This window comes from Otolemur garnettii, unplaced genomic scaffold (assembly GCF_000181295.1).
Source record: "Otolemur garnettii isolate 467f Iridium unplaced genomic scaffold, OtoGar3 scaffold00015, whole genome shotgun sequence".
Lineage (NCBI taxonomy): Eukaryota > Metazoa > Chordata > Mammalia > Primates > Galagidae > Otolemur > Otolemur garnettii.
The window spans coordinates 20,119,072-20,137,656 of NW_003852410.1; the positions used below are offsets into that span (position 1 = coordinate 20,119,072).

At 38.7% G+C, this 18,585-nt stretch overlaps 1 pseudogene across 1 annotated transcript; it reads left to right on the forward strand.

Annotated features, from left to right (window-relative positions):
- Window positions 1–16,971: 16,971 nt before the first annotated feature.
- Window positions 16,972–18,375, forward strand: LOC100950176 (annotated as a pseudogene). The gene has a single exon (XR_153190.3). The product of XR_153190.3 is annotated as a heterogeneous nuclear ribonucleoprotein H-like (transcript).
- Window positions 18,376–18,585: the final 210 nt, after the last annotated feature.

Below are 18,585 nucleotides of genomic sequence, written 5' to 3' on the forward strand. Positions count from 1 at the left end.
GCAAAGTGATTGCTAAGTATCCGAGTGGGGTCCAAAAATGTATATTCTCTCCTTGTAGAGAGGAGGGAGAGGTAAAGAATACAGGTAATTCTATTTAGGGACAGTAAATGGTTGCTAGGGAGGATGAATGCATGGGAGAACAGATTAACTGGTAAATTAATACCTGAGACAGGTATTATGTTTAAAATGATGTGGGCAGGTCTGGTTGCATTCTGGATCTTCTTTACTGTACCGCATTGAGATAACAGGGAAGGGAAGGGGAGTCAGTTCTTGACTGACCTTGATAGGTCCCTCTGATTATGCAGATGGAAGAAAAGCTCCTTCCAAGAGCCACTGATCTCTAAGTGTCTTTCATTCAAAATACTCTTTTTTAACAAGGAGTCATATTTGGGGGTGTAATTTTCCAAACTCCAGGAACTTTAGAAAAATATTTCCCATTCTAGAAGAAACATAAGAGCTATCGAATTCTTCCTCAATTGTAATGATTAGTTATGATTCTTTCAGGTACATCAGTCTAAATTCCTTTTGAATGTATAAATAGCAACTGTGAGTCTTAATCTACAAATTCTAATGTATAGGAATTGTACATTTTCTTAATGTAAAAAAAGAATGTTACTCCAATATTATGCAATGAGGATGGTGCTTCACTTCTGTAATATTGCTACTAAAAGTTCTGTACTTGTTTGTCCCCAAGGCTAAATCAGTGAGAATGAAGAATGAGGACAAGTGGCTTGAGGAAATAGAGAAGTTTATTAATTTGCCAGCACATAGGAGGGCTGTTGACTAGCATCCATTCTGTCTTTAACCAAAAATTCAGGGCTTGTAAAATGGCAGAGGGTGTTAGCAGTTGGGCTCACATCTATGTGGCCAGGGTCACAAGTCATGGCTTTGTGCCATTGTTTATCTATAACTGGTGGTTCTGGTGACCTTATCTCCAGTGATGACAATCTCATGACCCTCGTCTGGACAGTTCCTGTAGTTTAAGATACTAGAAAACACACAGCAAAGAATATTTTTCTGCCCTTTTGCTTACTAGCCTCAGGCGGGAATACAGGTTTTAATTCCCAAAAAGAGGAGGGGGAGATTTAAAAAGACTACTTATAAAACAGTTTGTTACCCTTTTGAAACCTTTACCTTTGTTACAACATTTTTTCCAAATATTCCATATTCCCAGTTTAATCATGAAAACATCAGACAAACCCACATTGGGGAACTTTCTACCAATACTTGATCAGTACTCATCAAAGCTGTCAAGGTCAACTGTGACAGTCCTAAAGAATTGGGGAGATAGGACAAAATGCAGTGTTGTGTCCCGGACTGGACCCTGGAACAGAAAGAGGACATCAGTGAAAAAAACTGCTGAAGTCCAAATAAAGTCTGGAATTTAGTTAATAGTAAGATATTAATGTCAGTTTTTTTCTTTTTTTTTTTTTTTTGGCCAGGGCTGGGTTTGAACCCATCACCTCTGGCACATGGGGCTGGTGCCCTACCCTTTTGAGCCACAGGCACCACCCACTAATATCAGTTTCTTAGTTGTAACAAATGTTCCATGGTAATGTAAGATAGTAGTGATAGGGAAATTGGGTGAAGTGTACATAGGGACTCTTAGTATTATCTTTGCAATTTTTCTGTAAATTTAAAATTATTCTAAGGTTAAAAGAGTTTAGAAAAAAACTTCTCATCCAACCATGAGCTCTCATTCTACTGAACTAGCTAGAAATTCAGTCCTAGTCATTAGTAGAGCTGCCTGCACCCTCAACTTGTGCTAAAGCATCTGGGGTTTGTGTCCACAGCAGTTATTATTGATGTGCTCATTGTCTACACTCACAAGATTGCTTAAAACCAACAGTTGTATTATCATCTTGCAGGGGGTGAGGAGACAGAGGCAAGAATGAAAATCCCAGCTTTCTTAAACATGCATGATAGTCTATCTGTAAGAAACTGTCATAGGGCAGGGCACAGTCTCCAGTACTCATGGAGCCTCCTCACTTACATCTATTTCCCAGTCTAGAGTTAAAATAACAACAACGGAAACCCTTGTCTTTATTTTCTTGCCATCCTTTCATACAGCTACCTCTCTTTCCTCCTTCCTTGAAATACCTAACATCATATTTTCCTTGAGCTCAAGGTTTCTTAGAAAAAAGAATCACCCTCCTGCCATTTCTTAGTGGGCCCTGAAAATTTCCCCAATACAAGGAATACAAATTTTGGCTACATGATTGGAGGGAAAACTCAAAATAAAAAGAAACATAAATCAGTATATTGTTAATCCTGCCACTTATATAATTACAAACTGCCTTGTTATAGTAACTCTAGTTACTTGTCTCTACACCTCTGTCCTCAGTCCTCATCTTGGAGCAAAAGAAGCTGATACATGGAACATTCTTCTCTTGCCTCAGAGTGCTTACTTTTCTGAATCTGGAGTTAACTACCATATTTCTGCTCCAAGAGGCACTTCTACCCCTCCCTGCTACTCTCACCTTGCTCTTCTCCAAGGCAAGAGATTTAATGAGCTCACTTAGGACATGGTGAAACCTTAATGCTGGGCAGAAAGGAAGCCCAGGTAGAAAGGAAAACAGAGTAAGAGAATATTGATGTAGAGGAGGTTAAGGGTAGAGAAAGGTCTAGAGTAGAAAATTAAGGAGACCGGGGATTCTGAAAAGGAATAGAGACCCAGTTTGGTCTGGGAAAGACGGCAACAGAGCCAAATTCCAAGGGCTTGCAAGATCAGTGATAGACATGTAAACAGGATTCATTGGTGGTGTGTGCAGAAATGAATTCTAAGTTCTTCAAACCACCAAATCCTTTTTAGGAGTCAAGGTTAATTGAATAGTGAATCAAAAACCTTCTAGTTATAAAAATAGAACTGTTTGGGCAGCATCTGTGGCTCAGTGAATAGGGTGCCAGCCCCATATACTGAGGGTGGCAGGTTCAAACCAGGCCCTGGCCAAACTGCAACAAAAAAATAGCCAGGCATTGTGACTGGCACCTGTAGTCCCAGCTACTTGGGAGGCTGAGGCAAGAGAATCAGCTAAGCCCAGAAGTTGGGGGTTATGGAGGGTAATAAAGTGAGACTCTGTCTCTACAAAAAAAAAAAAAAAAAAAAATAGAACTGTTCATGTTAAGTAAAAGTTGTGCTGAGTAGGATTCTAGGAGGCAATAATCTCTTTGTATTTTTAATTTGTGTTTATTTGTTTAATTTTATTAAAAGCAGGAGCATATCTGGCTTAATATTTATTCTTATAAAAGTCCAACTATTGGTCATTTATAACAAGTTGTGACCAATAACGATGAGAACATCTGGAGAAAGATTGCCTGTCCCTGCCAATTAAACAATTAATTTTGAAATAAGTTATAAATTGAATTTTACTCACACAGAGTTACATTTATTTTTGTAGAATACTCAAATTTCTTAAGTGTTTTTTTGTTTCTTTTTTTCATTTTTTTAAATTTAATTTTTATTAAATCATAACTTATATAACTTATGGGGTACAATGTGATGATTTGATATACAATGAGGAATGCTTAAATCCAACTGATTAACATAGCTATCACCTCATTTACTTATTTTTGTAGTAAGACATTTATAATATACTCTCAGTTGTTTTGAAATGTACCCTTACACTGTGCACATTAGGTGGGATCCCACCAAATACCTTCCCTCCCTTGCCCTTCACCATCCCCTTCCCTCTCTTTCCTTTCTCCTCCTTCTTTCTGGACTAATTTGTGTTTTATCAATCAAGCTAAAAAGTTTCTGCATAGCTAAGGGCACTGCAAGTAAAGCAAACAGATAGCTTTCAGAATAGGAGAAGATTTTTGCAGCTTATGATTCCAACAAACATCCGATAACTGGAATCTACAGAGAACTCAAATTAATCAATGAGAAAAAACAAACAACTCCATTTCTTCATGGGCAAGAGACTTAAATGAAAACTTCTCTGGAGATGACAGGTGAATGGCCAAAAAATACATTACAAAATGCTCATCATCTTTAGTAATCACAGAAATGCAAATCAAAATCACTTTGAGATACCACTTAACTCCAGTAAGATTAATCCACATCACAAAATCCCCAAATGGCAGATATTGGCATAGATGTGGATGGAAGGGAACACTTTCTAAACTGATAATAGGATTGCAAACTAATATAGCCTCTTTGGAAAGAAGTATGGAGAATGCTCAAGGAATTAAAAGTCGACCTACCTTTTGATCCTGCAATTCCACTACTAGGTATCTACCCAGATGAACAAAAATCATTTTTAAAAAACAACATTTGCACCAGAATGTTTATTGTAGCCCAATTCATAATTGCCAAGTCATGGAAGCAGCCCAAATGCCCATCAACCCATGAATGGATTAACCAATTGTTGTGTATGTGTACTGTGGAATACTATGCAGCCATAAAAAGATGAAGACTACATCTTTTATGTTTACCTGGATGGAGCTGGAACATAGTAAAGTATCTCAAGAATGGAAAAGAGAAGTATCCAATGTATTATGCAACCAATCAATAATCACTTATGCAATAGTTTCTTTGAAGGGTGGTTATAGTCACTTCTAAAGAAAGAGATGCATATCCCAATTTGTGACTTTGGAAAGACTTCTTGTTTCCCTCAGTTATGACCCTGATAGAGAATAAATGGAAGCCCACATATAAAAGCACTAAATATTTAAAAGTTATAAATCTAATAAACTATTAAATAAAACTAATTCTGTCTCCTACCTTTGCAAATATGTCTTCATTATGTAAAATTAAAAATATTTGTAAAAGTATCTTTCTTTTTTTGCCTTCATTTTGGCATAATTACTAGTTAGTTAATTGCTAGAAACTTAATTTTTTACTTATTTTGTGTCCTATTGACAAAATTACCCTAAAGTATTAACAAATGAAATGTAATATTCAATCTGTTTACATATTTAAAATTCAAATTAAATTAAGTAGTAAAAATTAAATTTGAAGTCATTAAGTATTTTCAACAAAGATATTTTTCTTAATTTTGTAGAAGTATTTGTTAAAATTCAAAGTCAAAATACTAATTATAATTATGAATTATAACTCAAGACTTTTTTTTGACACAGAATCTCACTTTGTCAACCTCGGTAGAGTTCATGGCATCATAGCTCATAGCAACCTCAAACTCTTAAGCTCTAGAAATTCTCTTGCCTTGGCCTCCCAAGTAACTGGGACTACAGGCACCTGCCACAATGCCTGGCTATTTTTAGAGGTCTCTCTCTGGCTCAGGTTTGTCTCAAACCTGTGAGCTCAGGCAATCCAGAGTGCTAGGCCTTGGCCTCCCAGAGTGCTAGGATTACAGGCGTGAGCCACTACGTCCAGCCTCAAGACATTATTTTAACTAACTAAAGTCTTACATTTTCTTTTAATTAGGTGATCTTGTCTACATTTATAGAAATAATATAATAATACTATTTGCAATGCCAAGCTTCCAGTGTCCTGCTAGTTGCCAATATACAGCATCAGGGACACAGTTCACGCATAAAATAACTAAAGAAGACTGACATACAAACACATTCAGGAGTAGGATGGATAGTTTAATTTTGCAAAATATTTCTCAGCTACCATACACAACTGCTGTGAATACCATACTAATTTGCAAGTATCTCCAGAACCATAAATTGGAAAACCAAGAATATCAAGAAAATGGCTATTCAACATACAAGGAAAATGATACTTTTTAATGCAAGAATGTTTCAATTTTAAATCTAAAAGGATTTACACAAGTTAATTTGTCTTATCTCTTACCTAAGCTCTTCTAGCTCTTAACCCATGCCCCAAATTCCACAGTGGCATCTGTCTCCTATGTCAGTTGCAGCACAACCTTTATGATATTTAGTAGCAGTCACCTTTTGTTTAAATATATAGGAGATGTGAAGAAGCCATTTCCTGTGTCTGAATAGGGTCAGCCCCAAGAGGGAATGATTAAAGTTATGGATTATACTGCAATGGTGTGGAGGGCTGGGTCCAAAGTGACAGAAGGGCCCTATGTTCTTTAATAAGTTTATTTATTCAGTATTTGGATATGTTGGACCTCTAATGCCTTATAAGAGTCTCAGGGCTGAGGCCTTGCTTATCCAAGAACAGTGATCTTACTGGTTTCTCTTAATGATCTTAGTTGCTAATCATATATTTTAAAAAACAAATTTATTGTCATGACAGGAGAGATTATATCAAAATCACAGCACCTCAACAGACAACAGTAATTTGAGGTCTGCAAATGGTCTTGTGGAGCTAAGAATAGCAGAGTAAATATCATTGAATATATTTCTCCTTCTCCTTGCCTACCATCTCAGAAAGGTGTTGAATCAAAGATAGTAAGATTGTTTGTCATTGACAAGTGTTGGCACTCATGCCCAAGTTCAGACAGGTTGTTATTTATAGGTGCTATGTCCTCCCTTTTCTGGAAAATTTGATAGAATCCTCATTCAGTATGTGGTAACACTGGGTGGTTGGATATTGCCAGGTTTGGTAGAGTTCCTGGGATGGAGGTTTTGAAGCAAAGGTACTGTTGGTCAAGCAGCAATATCACCCCAATTAACAGCTTGATACACACATCTATTTCCTTTTCTCCTTTTCCATGAGCCAGCCCACCCACTTTGAAGTACACCCTGGCATCTGACTTATGGGCAGAATGCTATGACTGGTAAGATTTGAATTGGGATATCACTGAGTTTAGTTCCAGGAAGCCTCTAAGGAGAGAACATCAGCAGCTAAAGGGAAATGGAATCCCAGAATCCCTCTCTTCTTTTCACGTAGGACATTCCATGCCCTGTACAGAAGTCAATCCCAGCCCTAGTCTTCATGATCCAATTCTTAAGACTTCTCTAAAAGTAGCTCCAAATGAATTTCAGCTGCAAGCTTCATACCTTCAAGGACTGGGATCTCTACCTTATTTCCTGAAGGTGCTCAGCGTCACAGACACTTCAATTTATGCTTCTGTACACAGTGGGTCAGGGATCTCCAAGACCACCAAACTGCTACGATGAAAATACCTTCTTTTTACAAACGGTATCCCAGGCCTCTACTCCAAAAGAATGCCAATGAAAATTATGGATTAACTTAGACCCATATCCATAAGGGCTATGTCTTTTTATGGCTTATACTTTCTACAAAAAATCAATTATATAAGTTGTGCTTGTTGTAATGATGCCTTATTGAGAAAGCGTCACTGATCTGGAGAACTAAGTCCTCCAGAAGGCTTAGCTCATAGAGCTCTGAAGGTCTAACTAGTCTAAAATTTTTGCTCTGGAACCTGTGACCTATTTTCTGGGAAAACACAAGAAACATGAGTCCCATATGTACCCTCTACTCACCTACTACAGACCTTCAGGGAAAGAGAGGTCTGAAAAGTCTTAACCAACATGGAGAACTCAAAACAGACCTTGAAGCATTGAGAGCTAATGGGTTTCCTTGTCCCCTGAATGGACAAGACTGGGTGGAACTGAGTGAGCCATTACCCATAAGCAAAGAAACCTAAGTTACTAGAGATTGTAAAGAAGAAAGTGAGGCAGTTTGGGACAAAGTGGAAAGCTCTATTTTGCTTAGAAGGCTTCCAGCATAGTGTTTAAGATTGTGGACTCTAAAGCCAAATGTCTATATTTAAAATTCCCATTCTGGCCATGCACAAGGTACTTAAATACTCTGTGACCAATAAATGGAAATAATAATAATAGTAGCCACTTTCAGGGTTTTATCAGCATTAAATGAATTAGTGCCTGTAAATATTTTAGAATAATGCTTGGCCCTTACCAAATCACTATTAGTATTAATTATCACTATCATTATTATCATTTATCATTATAATTATCACTAGCTCTTTTTTTTATTTCTTATGGCATAACTGTGTACATTGATGCAATCATGGGTACAGTGTGCTGTTTTCATATACATTTTGAAATACTCTCATCAAACTGGTTAACATAACCTTCATGTCATTTTCTCAATTATTGAGTTAAAACGTTCATACTCTGCTTTTAGAAAGATTCACTTGTACCCTTGTAAGATAACCCATAGAAGTGACCCTACGAATCACCCTCCCTCCCCCATCCACCCCCTCACCTCCACCTCCCACCCCCTTCCCAAATTCTAAGGCTATAATTAAGTTATGACATTCCTGTAAAAGCTATGAATTAGTTTCAAAGTAGGGCTGTATACATTGGATACTTTTTCTTCCATTCCTGAGACACTTTGCCAAGAAGAAAATTTTCCAATTCCATCCATATAAACATGAAGAAGGTAAAGTCTCCATCTTTCTTTACAGTTGCATAGTATTCCACTGTATACATGTACCACAGTTTATTGATCCATTTGTGGGTTGATGGGCATTTAGGCTTCTTCCATGACCTAGCAATTATGAATTGGGCTGCAAGAAACATTCTGATACAAATCCCTTTGTTGTAATTTGATTTGTGGTCTTCTGGATATATAACTAATAAAGGAATTGCAGGATCAAATGGCAGGTCTATTTTTAGTTCTCTTCACTAGCTCTTAAAGCTGAGCCATTGCAGTGCCTCCTCTAGATCCTGCACTCTATGCAAAATGATCACCTCTGAACAGATTTCATAAGGTTGAACTGGTTCCTGGTCCTTGGAGAACTAAGAAGCAGTTCCTGCATAGAAGCCACACCACCATGTTTTGGGTCCCTAGATAATGGAAAGACCTAGCTGGATGGTGGAATCCTTCACTTATTAGTCATCTTCTTCTAAAAAGCATTAAGGTGCATGTTGGGTAGGAAGGGACTCTTAAAATGTTATTGCAATCTGAGCTCATTCTCAGCCAGGATTGTTCAAGAACCAGGAGGCTCAATAAATGACAGATTGGGCTACCTAATGGAGACTTCCACTTCAATATCCAGTCCCAGGTTTTGGCTGAGGTTCTCAGCTAATGAGTGTTCATGAGCATCTCTATAGCTATGGCTCAGCTGCCTGCTACAACATGCTTCACTTCACCCATGGTGGACAAAACAATAGTGACCCTTGATACTGAAACTGGATGAAATTTCTTCATAGCTACAGCCAAAGGCTGTTTGAACCCCATGACTTTTACTGCAACATTTAATTCTTTCTATTAAGCAGAAAGAAAATGATGCCAGGTAGAAATATGGAACTGCACAAAGAAATGAAGAGTAACAAAAATGGTAAGTATGTGGGCAAATGTAAAAGATACTTCCCTCATTTTAACAGTTTTTACATGATATTTGACTATTTAAGGCAAAAATAATGACACATTATGGGGTTCATAGACTATATAGGAGTAAAATATATAATGGCAGCCTCAGCACCTGTAGCACAGTGGTTACAGCACCAGCCAAATACACTGAGGCTGGCAGGTTCAACCCCATCCAGGCCAGCTAAACAACAAGAAAAACTGCAACAGAAAATACTTGGGCATTGTGGTGAACACCTATAGTTCTAGCTACTTGAGAGGCTGAGGCAAGAGAATCGCTTAAGTCTAAGAGTTTGAGGTTGCTGTGAGTTGTGACACCACAGCACTCTACTGAGAGTGACATAGTGAGACTCTGTCTCAAAAACAAATTTTTATATATATATATATATATGCAAAGGTACAAAAGCAGGGAGGGATGAAAGTTGTCTGTTATAATACATGAAGTGACATAGTATCATTTGAAGATGAACTGTGAGCAGTATGTATTATAAATTCTAGATTAACCACTAAAAAAATAAAGAGCCAATGAACCAATAATAATGATAAAATGAAGTAATAAACAATAGTCAATACAAGAAAAACCAAAAAAATAATAAAATAAGAACAATTAGATCAGACAAGTAGGATATAGTCAGATGGTAGACTTAGCCCAAACCATATTGATAATCACATTAAATGTAAATGGTCTAAACAGTCTTATTAAAATTCAGAGATTGTCAAACTATATAAAATATGAGTCTACTATATGCTGTTTACAAAAAATATGTTAATTATAAAGGCAGGCTGATTGGAACTAAAAGAATCACAGAAAACATATTGTGGAAATATTAATCAAAGAGCAGTAAAGAATATGGGCTAAAATTTAGCATTAAATCTTAGCTCTGGTGCCTAATCAGTGTTAAACTTGACATGTCATTTAACTTCTCTGAATTTAATTTTCTTCCATCCACTTAAAATGGGGATAAGATCTGTCTAATAGAGTTGCAGTAAAGTTTAAATGAATTAATGTTCAGTATATGACTTCCTTCCTTGCATATATTAACTGCCTAATAAATATTCATGTTGTTGAATTGCTATTATTACTGTTTTTCATTTCATTGTAGAAAATTCAGATGGAACCCTCTGAAATAGTTTGTCAAATACTCATAGAATGTCCAGGAATTTTCCACTTTGGTCTGGGCCATGGAATTCTAACCCATATGTGGAATACATTTGTATTTTGATGGCTAAGAACAAAATTCAGTTTGAAGTAAAGGTTGCTTAGGCAATAAGAATTGCTGAGCGATGGAGCTGTTGGGAAAGATCAATTGGTCTTATCTTTAAGTGGAGTTGGGGCCATCTGTCATCCCCAAGCTGACTGGAGTCTGGCTTCACTCAGCCCCCAAGGAGAAAGGATGTGCCTCATATGACAGGGAGATAGCTGGTAAGTGTGTGAGGAAAGGCAGAAAAGACACCTGAAAGCTACAGGGCACATTCTCCATCTGGGGGCAAACAAGAAGGGAGCATCCATTCTCCCATTTCTGTAGTGATATTACATAAAGATAATGTAACACAGATGCTCAGGTTAAATAATTCAGGTGAAAACAAGAGACATAAAACCCCAGCCCTGTGAACAGCAGCCAAGATATCTATGGAAGCACCTCATGTGCACCCTCATTCTGACAAAGTCTGCATTGAACTTTATATCCAGATGTGAATCCTTAATAGGAAAGGGAAAACATAATAATTCAATAGGGCTGGAAGCTGTGTGATGGGTTTGGCTGAAACTGCTGCCTCCAGCACCTGTTTTTAAGTACTCTGACTTTTTCTTTTTTCTAAGCAGCAAACTGCTCTCTCCTATTTCTTCTTCACTACCTTTACCCAGCAGGTTCCTAATTCTTAGATTTCGTGATGTCTCCTTAGGCAACCGAGTGTTGCATTCTTATTTTATTGAGAAAAATACTCAACAATTATATAATTATAATATTCAGTAATATGTATTGAGTATTTAGCACATGGCATTACACTAAGTTGACCTACTTTTTGTGTTTAGTACTCACAAACACATTTGGAAGTGTTTGTAAAAAATTCTATTGTTTTTCCTATTTGGAAAGGAAACAGAGTTCAGAGAGGTTAAGTAACTTACCCAAGGTCATACAGATAGTAAGTAGACTAATAATGAAAAGCTGGCAGTCTGACCCTAGAATCTATTCTCTTAATCACTGTTTCACTACTCCATAAACTATGCAGTAGTTAGGAAAATTATTCTGATGCAAGATGATCATCTAGTATTTTTGTCTTGTTGCATAACTGTAAGTTATCAAACTTGCACTCTTCTATGGGCCTCAGTGGCAGAACTTCTGGGCTTTTTAGTCCCATTTCCTTCAGTTCCTAGGTGGGTTCTGGTGGACAATTCCCTTACCCCTTTGAGCCTCATGAATCCCTGGAAGATTAAATAAAACCATCCATATAAAGGACATAGCATAGTGCTGGGAACATATATGAGCTTACAGGAAGTAGAGATTAGTGAACAGCTGACAATTGATTAGGCTTTGGTAAGTATTCACTCATCAAGAATGGCAAAGCTCAGCTTCTCACTTTCCCACTACATATGGGAATCAACTATAGCGTTATCTTGGAGAAGGTTAAATTGAAAGATGATCTGAATACATTAGAAGAGAAACTCTGTTCTGAACTATAATTAGTAGTTGTGATATTTTAAGGAATATTATTTTGGGGGTTTTGGGGGGGTGAGTGTGGAGATTATTGGCAATTTTATTTCTTCAGTTGGTTAGTCACACCTTGACAGGGTGGAAGATGGAATTTTGTGATAAGATAGGATCTGAAACAAATATGGCCACCAAATGGTAAAAATTAGGTTTATTAAGGATGAAGAACCAGTGAAGTCCACTGGGAGCTTATGGGAAAATACATAAGAATTAAGAGGTCCATTAGATTTGGAGAATGGGGTGATGCGCAGGATAACACTGGACTTCTTGGTATCCATTGGCTTGATTGATTGACATCCCTGAGTACACAGGAAGAGAATGTAATCACCACAATACATGTCTTTAAACTGTAGAAATGAATCCTTTTTATCATTAAAATTATAAAAGGACTAGAAAAAGGTCATAAAACCAATTGAATTTCATAGCCAAGACCATGATTAAGGAGGAAATCATATATTTTAATGTTTTCAAATAATAGCAAAAATCTATATGCATAAAAATACCAATATACATATTAGAAATGTGCATTTTCACTATTTGACAAAACCCCTCAAACTATAGATTTTATAAATGGTGAAATGTGATGTAATTTATAACAACTTTTAAAATTTCATTGTCTATCATTTCATTATACAGTTGACTAAATGGAGAAAGGTTTACACTTTCTACACAGGAATATGTTAATTATAGATGAGAGGACTATTGTATGAGCCAGGATATCAAATAGAGACCCCTTTCAGTAATTCTATGGTTAATCGTTTTAGACGAAGTTCAAATTTAATGTGATTTATTCTAGAAGAAAATTTGGAAGAAAGCCAGTTAAAATTAATTGTGAGATATGCTTTTGTATGTATCCCACAATACTTGCTATTTTTCCTCTGATTTGGCATTTGATTGTTTATTTCTTTAAACTCTTATGTTGTGTTTATTTCAGCACTCCCAATTATGTTATAAGAAATGAAAGTTATGTTGTATTTGTATCTCCATGGTAATAGCACCAGCAGAGTATTGTTTCCAAATCAAGTACTCTGTAAATACTTATTGAATAAATAAAGGTTCTCATCCACACACACATATATTTGTACACACACACACACACACACACACATACACCCTCAAGAGTACAAACTCATAAAAATAAATGGCAAGTGGAATTTTTCAATGTCATACGGTTATCTATTTCATGGAAAGTCATATGAATACTCATTAATCTTAACTTGTATACTAAGCAAAGCAATTATATAAATTTTCTTGAAAGACAACAAAAAAAGTGAACTCTGAGCACTTAGCTAGGTACAATGATAAGCACTTTATTTGCTTTATTTAATTCCTAATCCTTGAAACAACTTTTTGAAGTGAATACTATAACCATCTCCATTTCACAGATGAGGAAACTGGGGTTTATAGGAGCTAAGTAATCCTCCTAATTTACTCATCTAGAAAAATGGGGGAGAAATGATGCAGATCCAAATATACCTCTGGAGAGTCCCTTCATTAACTTGTCTTTCTTACAGGGGATCTAACCAACTCATTCCCCTCAGTGAGTGCCAGGTGAAATGGACTCTCCACCATTTCAGAGCAAACTTTAAGTGATGAAGCCAGGACAAGGACATGCATCTCCTAATTCTCAGTTCATTTCTTTTATCCTGGCTCTTGAAAGTTTCTTTTTATTCTCCTCAAAGTTCACAAATCTGAGTATTAGGGGCTCTAATTCTTTTCTTTACCTGGAAAATTATCAGCATGCAGTGGTCACAAGGTCACAGGGCCAGCTTTAGTGAATACCTCACTCTAGACAAAAGCTAGAAGAGAAAGCAGCATCTCTATGAACATTTTGAAGACACAGGAAAGTCCCAGAGGGCTCAGGCTGGGGGAGTACCAGTTGCTAATACTATCCAAAAATCCTGAGGGTGGAGGCAAGATGGCAGACTGCAGCCAGCTTTCCACAGAGGCTCCTGTCCAGAAAGAGAGTTAAAAGACAGAAGTTTAGCAAGTAAGGCTATGGTTTGGAGCTGAGCCAAGAGAGAATGTTGAAGGATGCACATCAACACCGCTGAGGTAAGCTGCAACCCCAAGGATACAAACAAAAGATACTAAATCCATTGCCAAGTGGACAGGAGTCCCCTCCCCCATGAGAAGAGCTTGCAATAAACTCCATACAAACAAGTGACCACAGTTCAAACATCCTCCCATTCTATCCCACGGGAGATACCCTCTAAAAATTGGACCTCCTACCCCTACTAGGGTGCCATGGCACTCTCCTGTCAGGCATAAAAATGTATAAAACTGTATATTCTCTACCTGTAATTCTGAACTCCCAGCACTCCTCTCCATCCTCACTCCAAGGTCTGGAAGCCTGTCCCCCATGGAGTCCAGATTCTTGGGCATTTTCTCAAGAGGCATGGACAGGGGAAGGGCTCTTGCTTGTCTGTGCTGATTCTGTGGTACAGGAGTAAGGAGAGGACAGTCAGCTGAGAGAGAGCCATACAGGAGCTGTGGCAGTGCCCCAAGGTGTAGAGCAGTAGCAGCAGCTGGTACAATAAAGCTCATGCTCCTGGGGCTATTCCAGACAGACACAGCCTGTCTCTCTGGGCAACAAGAGGAAGCCGGGAACCTTCTCCGGGGGCAGCCACTGGCGGATGGATCTGGGACGTGAATAAAGGGAAGGCCTGAAACAAGTAGCAGCCTAGCCAGAGCGCAGCAGACTCCCAGGGTGAGGATGAGCCAGAGGACTGCTTTACTGAGGCTAAGATGCACCTGGCCTTCAGGGGATCATAGCTGAGACAAAGGTGGGCAGGTAGAGGCTGGAACTGACAGCTCAGTGCGAGCTCTAACTGCTTGCAGCTGCCTGGTACTGAGTCGCAATTTCTGTCACTTCAAATAGTGTGTCATATGCAGGAGAATATAGCCAGGACAGAAACAAATTCTGTGAAGTTGTGCTGTTCTGCCACCAACATCTATCAGGGGTGCAGCTGGAACTGAGTGAACTGCCCCAGCCTCCATTAAGCACCGGAGGTTGTCAGGCCTCACCTCCCCCTGCCAGATAGTGGCAGAGAGCGGCAACTTGGCCGAGGAGACATAGATATCCCTCTGACTCAGGCAGGTGCAAACCCCTGGGGCATCTGCTCATTGGGGGGAACTGGGTCACAGTCCTGTGGGGTTACCAGTGACTGGGTGTGATAGAGGTGCAAGGTGGGGAAGGAGGCATCAACCTTCCCAGACTAATTGATTTGCTGGGTTTGCTGGAGGTATTTCTGACCTCATGGAGCACTGGAGTAAGTTATACCTAAGCTGCCAGCAGACCCCTGCTATCTAGTTGCCAGAGACCTTTTGAACTCCCCCACCTGAGACCAGTGTTGACTGGAACAATTGATTTGGACCTCTTGAACTGGGCCCATCACCCGAGCACTATCCAAAGTGGTACCCTAGGTGTGGGGTTGTAAGAAGGTTTGATTTTCCTTGCCCAATTGTTGCCTGTAGGGGGCAGGGTGACTTAATTGCTGGTATTTCTCCATAGCTGAGACTTAAACCCAGAGTAACTGATTTACTAGGGTAGAACAGAGACCATCTGAAAACAAGACAGAGCCACTTAGCCCCAGCACACCAAGCAGGCTCCCAGTTTCTCAAGCTATAGCACTGTATGAGTCCTTGGCAAAGATCTAGGGGAAAAGGTACAGACACCAGTCCCAGCCTTTGGGCAAAAGGCTAGTTAATCACTACTCCTGGAGCCCCCAACCCAACTTTTCCTTATCTGCTCATCTAGCCAAATGGTATAAATTAAGCATGGGGGAGGGGGGGAATCAGTGGAAAAACTCCAGTAACACGAATGATCAGAGTAGATCAACCCCAGTAAGAAGGATATGGCAGATGCAACTGACAATCCCATCCATAAACAGATGGCTGAGATGTCAGAAATTGAGTTCAGAATTCTGGAATCTGGATAGCAAAAAAGATCAACAGAATGGAGGAAAGGAGGGAATTAGAATTTCAAGGAATTACCCAAAAGATGTCTCAAAAATTCAAAGATTTCAAAGATAAAATGACCAAAGATTTTGACACACTGAGGCAAGAGGTTGCAGCACTCAAAGATGTGAAAAATACAGTAGAATCCCTTGGTAACAGAATGGAGCAGGCAAAAGAAAGTATCTCTGACATTGAAGACAAAGCTTTTGAATGCACCCAAAGAAGAAGAGAAATGGAGAGCAAAAATGGATCATTCTCTCAGAGAGCTCTGGGATAATTCAAAGAAAACTAATATTTGCCTTATAGGAATCTCTGAAGGCAATGAAGTTGTTTCACAAAACACAGAGCCTCTTGTTCATGAAATTATGAAAGAGAACTTTCCAGGCATGCCAAAAGATTCTGAAATTCAGATAGCAGACAGTTTCAGAATACCAGCACGACTCAACATGAATAAGAAATTCCCCAGGCACATCATAATTAACTTCACTAAAGTTACTATGAAAGAAAAAATTCTAAAAGCAGCCAGACATAAGAAAACCATAACCTACAAGTGGAAGAACATTAGAAGGACTGCAGATCTCTCTGCTGAAATGTTTCAGGCTAGAAAGGGGTGGTTGATCATCAACTTTTAATCTCCTAAAATGAAACAACTTTCAATTCAGGATCCTGTATCCAGCTAAACTGAGTTTCATTTATGATGGAGAAATTAAATACTTTAATGTCATTCACATGCTGAAGAAATTTGTCATAACTAAACCAGTTCTTCAAGATATTCTTAGAACTATCCTTCATAATGACCAGTGAATCCTCCACCGCAAAAGTAAACTCACTCAGAAACTTTTGATCAAATTCCAACTTCCATAGGGGCAAAAGGATTAAAAATGACCACTGGACCTTTGACAAACTCAATACCCCAAATTTTACCAGGCATATCAATTTTCAATTAATGTGAATGGCTTAAAGTGTCCTGTAAAGAGGCACAGGTTGGCTGACTGTATACAAAAACTTAGGCCAGATATATGGGCATACAAGAACCTCATCTTATATTAAAAGATAAATAGGGCCATTTCTTCTCAGCCATGCCGTAGAAGTCCTTTTCAATGCCAGCACCCTTCTTCAACAATGATGTTGGGAACTGAAGGCAGAGAGGGATTTGTGGTGAAGGTCCAGGGCTTACCCTGGTCTTGCTCGGCTGAAGAAGTGCAGCATTTTTTTTCTGACTGCATAATTCAAAATGGGGCTCAAGGTATTCGTTTCATCTACACGAGAGAAGGCAGACTGAGTGGCAAGGCTTTTGTTGAACTTGAATCAGAAGATGAAGTCAAATTGGCCCTGAAAAAAGACAGAGAAATTATGGGACACAGATATGTTGAAGTATTCAAGTCAAACAATGTTGAAATGGATTGGGTGTTGAAGCATACCGGTCCAAATAGTCCTGACATAGCCAATGATGTCTTTGTGCAGCTTAGAGGACTGCCCTTTAGATGTAGCAAGGAAGAAATTGTTCAGTTCTTCTCAGGATTGGAAATCATGCCAAATGGGATAATATTGCTGGTGGACTTCCAGGGGAGGAGTACGGGGGAGGCCTTCATGCAGTTTATTTCACAGGAAATAGCTGAAAAGGCTCTAAAGAAACACAAGGAAAGAATAGGGCACAGGTATATCAAAATCTTTAAGAGTAGTTGAGCTGAAATTAGAACTCACTATGATCCACCACAAAACCTTATGGCCATGCAGCGGCCAGGTCCCTATGACAGACCTAGGGCTGGCAGAGGGTATAACAGCATTGGCAGAGGAGCTTTGAGAGGATGAGGCATGGTGCTTATGGTGGAGGCTATGGAGGCTGTGATGATGATAATGGCTATAATGATGGCTATGGATTTGGGTCAGATAGATTTGGAAGAAACCTCAATTACTATTTTTCAGGAATGTCTGATTACAGATACAGGGAGGGTGGGCCTACTTTCCAGAGCACAACAGGACATTGTGTACACATGCATGGATTACCTTACAGAGCTACTAAGAATGACATTTATAACTTTTTTTCACCTCTCAATCCTGTGAGAGTATACATTGAAATTGGTCCTGATGACCGAGTAAAGTTGGTGAAGCAGATGTCGAATTTGCAACTCATGAAGATGCCATGGCAGCTATGTCAAAAGACAAAGCAAACATGCAACACAGACATGTAGAACGCTTCTTGAATTCTACAGCAGGAGCAAGTGGTGGTGCTTATGGTAGCCAAATGATGAGAGGCATGGCCTTGTCAAACAAGTCCAGTTATGGTGGTCCAGCCAATCAGCAGCAAAATGGTGGTTATGGAGGCAGCTATGGTGGCCAGAGCAGTATGAGAGGATATGACCAAGTTTTAGAGGAAAACTCCAGTGATTTTCAATCAAACATTGCATAAGTAGCCAAGGAACAGTGAACAGAGCAACTACTGCTACGACAGTAGTGGAAGCCATGCATCTATGGGCATGAACAGAATGGGAGGGATGTCTAGCATGTCCAGTATGAATGGTGGATAGGGGATGTAATTCATCCTGATCACTGACTCTTGGTCAACTCTTTGGTTTTTTTTAAAGAAAAACACAATTTCAGTTTAACCGTTTCTTGCAATATTAGCTTGATATTTATGCTTACTCTATAAGTGGAAATCAGGATTGTTTTAAAGACTTAAAGGTTCTGTGTTTTTGAACACAACACTCATCTAGAATGTAACAGCAAAGTTGAGTA